This window comes from Sinocyclocheilus grahami, unplaced genomic scaffold (assembly GCF_001515645.1).
Source record: "Sinocyclocheilus grahami isolate Dianchi unplaced genomic scaffold, SAMN03320097.WGS_v1.1 scaffold256.1, whole genome shotgun sequence".
Taxonomy (NCBI): domain Eukaryota; kingdom Metazoa; phylum Chordata; class Actinopteri; order Cypriniformes; family Cyprinidae; genus Sinocyclocheilus; species Sinocyclocheilus grahami.
In genome coordinates, this window is record NW_015505435.1 from 292,168 (window position 1) to 298,167 (window position 6,000).

A 6,000-nucleotide genomic window follows, 5' to 3' on the forward strand; every position below is an offset into this window, starting at 1 on the left:
CAAATTTGAAATACATCTTGATTACATTTTTAAAAAATTTACATAAACGTTTTACAGTCTCGCTTTTTCAGTTGAACTGAATATAACACCAAGCAGTAGCACATTTTAAGGATACCACTTAATATGAGATCAAGAAATGTTACCACCACTATGACCAGACGGTCATATGCCTCCTCCTTCTGTTCATTCTGTTCACTCTTATTGGTCATGATGTCACAAAGTTCTGCAATGCTGAATGCAACCCCCTCCCCATTGTATTGGACGGTTCTCAAGAAGATATCAGCCAAACTGTAACAGTTCTATCTTGTCCTCTGGTTTGAAAGGGGTCTCACAACAGCCGAAGTCTTTTCCCACCTCTACCTCATTCCCCATTAGCAGAGCTTCCTCTACTGCTGCAAACACCCCTTTCACTTCTGCTACACACTGAGGACACACACAGATAGACACTCAAACACACATAGAGAAATTCATAGTGACCTTAAAGGGGTCATATGATGCGATTTCAAGTTTTCCTTTCTCTTTGGAATGTTACAAGCTGATTGTGCATAGATAAGATCCCTGAAGTTGCAAAGACTAAAGCGAAAGAGAGAGAGAGACACGGTCACATTACAGTGGAGTCAGCTGTCTTAACCGTGGCTTGTGTACTGCAAACACATACCAGCTTCAGCACTGTGTCTGTCACGCGACTCTGAACTCTTGAACTGATGGTAAAACGAATGACATTATTTACTGTCTTTACATTTATTTTGAAAGATGAAGCTCGCGATTATGGTAAGGGGAGTTACATTTCCGACGAGTGCTTGCGGTGTTCGGCCAATCACAATGCACTTGGTCAGCTGGCCAATCAGAGCAGACTGCGCTTGTCAAAAGGAGGGACTTTGTAGAAAACAAGCGTTTGAGAGAGGCGGGGCATAGAGGACCTACAATAATGTACAGTATTTGAAAAATAATGTGTTTTTTGAACATTAAAGCATGTCAACATATTCTGTTACACCAAATACACAAAATAATGATCTTTTAAAAAGCATCATATGACCCCTTTAAATGTGCTCTTAACTTTTTAGAGCCGCCCACTGCCTCATTCATAAGACTATAACCAACTACCTGCAAAAATGAATTAAAAAAAAAAGCCAAACCATACAGGTAATTCAATAACTACTGAGAATTTGTGCTCTTATTGATAAAATGTCTCCCACATGTGTTACAAGGTTTTACAAACCCATACTCTAAGAGCTAAAGTCCAGCTGAGCTTGAACAGGGGCAGATGATGCCACTGCTCCATATATAAGATGAGGGAACTAGAAGAGAAAGAAATTTGGAAGATATAGTATTTGTCATTTTCGGAGGTTCACTGAATGGAAAAGAGCAGCTTGAGAACTTCTTTGCTGATATACAGGGAAAAAAATGTATGACAGAATTTGGTAACACTTTACAAAAAGGTTCCGTTAGCTAACATGAACTAACAATGAACCGTCTATTTTTATTGACTAATGTTAATGAAGATTAATCAATACTGTAATAAATGTAACGCAACTACCGGGACCTTATTATGAAGTCTTACCCAGAATTTTTATTTTTATGTATTTATTTTTGAAGGTGCAGTTAATTGATCTTGGTTCGATTTGATCTGCTAAAATGATTTATATTTGAATTAAAGATGTAGAAAACAAATTAAACCGTTTCAGTAGCCTACATTTTTTATCTAAACAACAAAGATTTGTTTGGAACAAACTTTTCCACTTAACCAAGCTGAGAGAGCTCTAGCATACACTCTTAGGTACAACTGTCACTGGGGCGGTACCTTTTCAAAAGGTACAATTTTATACCTGTTAGGTTCCAATATGTAGCCTACACTTTAAGTACCAGTGGAAATGGTGAAAAATGGACCCTTTAGGTACAAATATGTAGGCTACCTTTGTGACAGCAGTTGTACCTTTATTTCTCAGGCCATGTCCACACGTACACGGGTATTTTTAAAAATTGAGTTTTCCTTCTTCCGTTTTAAAAAAAATATCCGTCCACATGAAAATGCAAACGCATGCTATGATTCGCTGTCAAGAGCATGCCAAACCAACAGGTGGCGAAATAATCTCAACCGTAAAGCCATGTTGACCAATCAGAAGCCTAAAAAAGTTTCCAGTAGGTGGAGATAACAGTGCAGGCTCTGACGTCACAAGCCAAAAACTCGCTGTCAACACTGCAACCAGAGTTTTTGAAAATCTTCACCCTGGCAGGCGTTTTCAAAAATGTTTGGTTTCAGTGACCTGATGCTGCATTTGCGTGTGGACGAATGGCCAAACCGCGTAAAAAAAGCTGCGGTTTTAAAAAGAACCGCGTTCGTGTGGACAGAGTGGCAGGGGCGGATCTACCGGGGGGCATGGTGTAGCAAATGCCACTCTAAGAAAAAGCTGTGCCACCCCACCTGCCACCCCAGAATTATCACAGAATAAAATATAAATGTAAGCAGTGTTTCATGTGCTACTTTTCAGCCGCGGCAATGACAGTGTAGTTGGCTTCATTAAAGGGGTCATATGATGCTGCTAAAAAGAACATTATTTTATGTATTTGGTGTAATGAAATGTGTTTATGCGGTTAAAGTTCAAAAAACACATTATTTTCCACATACTGTACATTATTGTTTCTCCTCTATGCCCCGCCTTTCTGAAACGCATCGATTTTACAAAGCTCATCATTCTGAAAAAGCAAGGTGTGCTGTGATTGGCCAGCTATCCAGTGCATTGTGATTGGCTGAATACCTCAAGCGTGTGACGGAAATGTTACGCCCCTTGCCATATTGTGATGATGCCCTGTCCGCAGGGGTGTGTCTAGAGCATTTTAAATGGGGGGTCCAGTCGGGGCGTTGTGTTTGCGGAACGATGTATGTTATAATACATAGTACACTCACTAAACAAGTGAGAGTGGAGAGATTCGTCCTCGCGCGAGCCTATCGCAACACATCTGGTAGTGGGGGCACCTGGGGCCGGTGCCACCCCTGGCCACCACGTAGACATTCCCCTGCCTGTCCGGCCGGAGCGATGATTCAAAAACATGAAAACCCATTATAAACGAGGCATTCGTTGCATCCAGTGGGGATATAATTATGGATTATAATGACTTATACTGTCTTTTTACGCATTGCATTGCGCCGCGTAAACATAAAACCATGTCTGCATTTGTGATCGGAGAAATGACAAACAACAAGCGCTACTCTACACTGCCCAAAAAACTCGCTTTAAATATATAAAATACAAAAACTCTTTAAATATAAAAAACGTACTTACAGTCTTTGAGTCAGAACAGCCGGCATTGTAGTCTGCTATCCCAGGATCAGGAAACGGTCCTCCATAAAATGTGCTGCACACATCTGAATATTTGGGTTGAAGTGTTCTGGAACAAGTGTTGTAAATACAACTTAACCACTGATTTCTAGTCGTGTCCATTTTTGGACGGTTAAACAAAGTAGTTTCGCTTTCACAACAAAACACAGCGTCACACACGGCGGGCTTGAGCGAGCAGCGGCCTACAGTGAGCAGAGGCCGGGGGCTTGAAAACGGCACGTCCGGTGATTTCGACGAAGGAGTGTCCGGAAGGACATGTGACGACTCTGGGCTGGACTCCGCTTCATCCACGGTGAAAGCCGATCCGGCGATCCACAGCGAAAAGTTGTAGTATTTCCTCAGCAACCAGCACGGATCAGCTCCAGGCATGACGAAGCAGATATCGTCCTCTTTTGGAAGACCAACAACATGGCGGCAGCGGCAACAACAATACTACAGCAAGAATAAAAGTTACACCTTCTTTCTTTGTGTGAACATTTGGGTGGCGTTATGCAAATCTTCCCACATAGTGATGTAGATATGTGGGGGCGTGTTAGAACGAGCCGTTTTAGGTAGGCGTGGCTGACTCTTAACTTTTATAAAGAATATCTCTTTGGATTTGAGACTTTAGTCTTTGCAACTTTACAGATCTTCTTAATGCACCAAGAGCTTGTAACACTCCAAAGAGAAAGGAAAAATTGAAATTGCATCATATGACCCCTTTAGCAAATGACTCTTATGAAACGATTCTCCAACTGCTTGCTCCACTTTCATCATGGATATAAGCCATAACATATAACATGAAATCAATAAGAAGATGCCGTTCACAGAAACTAATAGCAGAGTTAGGTAAGAATCTTAGACCTATTGCAGTTTTCTCGATTGTTAATATAACTGATTTTAGTTGCCACTTTTTTCCCCAAACCATTAATTCAGTTTTCAAAACAAAGACACATTTCTCAAAAAGTTTAACAACGAGTAAGTTAAACATTAGGTAGCAAAACTGATGACACACCAATCAGAATCTCTGCATGCTAACAACGGAGAGCGGAGAGAGCTGAGCCAATCATCTACAGGGGTTTTATACTTACACATACAGTATAATTACAGTACAGTACCAGTACATTAGATAATGGAAATTTCACTATTCTATATGTACAGTAAACTGTAGCACATGTTGTACACCTTCAAGCATGTTACTGTCAAATTTTATTTGTAACCATTTTTTATGTGTACTGCATTTTTGCAGAATTGAGAAATGACTGCCTAGAGATATAGCTTGTCTTGTGTCAGGAGACCAAGAAACTGCTATAGTACTGTATACTGTAATGAAATTTGGCCAAATGTGCAGAGGATGCTAAATTTACTTAGCACACACCAAATCTTCAAAAACATACACTAATTCTCAGCCTTTGACTCAGTTTTCAATTTCATAAAACACTTTTTGCGAAAGAACACACAATTCTCTATGTAACACACACAAATCTAACAGGAATTAATATTATGGCAAAGGTGTTTGCAAATGTTTGCTTTTGAGATGTGTTTGTGATATTTTGAATGCAGTGCTTCATTTTGCAAGAGATGTGCGGCATTTTGCATTTTGCGTGTGATCTTGGATTTGTGTGTAAAGTTTTGAAAAAAAGAGGCAAAGTTTTGAAAATGTGTGTAAGCAGTTGAAAAAAATCTTGTAAGAAAAACTGTAATAACTAGATTGAAATGTTTGAAAGACAAATTTATGCTGGCTTGCCTTAAAGTCTTGTTTAAAAAACGTAAATGGTTTGGTCAGTTAGATGTTCTTGATGTTTGCTAAAGTGTTGCTAGGATATTCAGGGTGGTTGCTAGGCTCTTGCTATGCAGTTGCTGGGGTGTTGCTAGAGTATATGGTTGATAGAGTTTGTTCTGGGTGATTACAGACATTCCCACCTCTATTAATAACAGAAAATCAAACATTGTTTTCAAAACTGATCCAGTTTCAGTGCTTTGATATTATTGTATTTCTTTCTAATGTCAGGAAATTCAAAAGTGTTTGTTGCTCTTAAACTTGCACTAAAACGTGATTTATACCATCTAAGTAGCCTATGTCATTTTAATAGAACCGCATGTCTTCTTTAGTGATACAAGCTCAGAAACATTTATAACCTGTTGAAGTTTTTTACGTTGTCTATTGATTTGGTGCAATGATGGATATTAAAATGTTATTTATTTTTTATTTTAAACAGTATAGATGATTACTTAATGGTAATTCAATATTTGTGAACACAACTGTGTATGTCAGGCCATAAATCCCCAAAAACTATGCATGGGGGCTTGCTTTGGTGTTGCCACCCCTCATAAACCCCATGCCACCCTAAAAATTATTTTCTAGATCCGCCCCTGCAGAGTGGTAGGAACCCCCGAAGCTGATCCAGGTGTTCTTATTGGAGGGGCTGAAACGCTGGCTGATATAATGATGGAACGCAGCCAGGTTGGCCAAACTGAGATAGGAAGGAGATGAAAGAACATTTATCATGAATATCATTGCGATCATCATTGTGATCTGTGAAATGGTCTGTCAACAACATCACTTACGCTTGCTGGCTGGAAAGATCTCTCAGGTTTTCTGTCTCTAGAGTCTAGACCACCTGGGTTGATGCTCTTCCCATAGAAGCGGTGCTCCAGGGCCACCAGCAGTGCTCCATGTCTC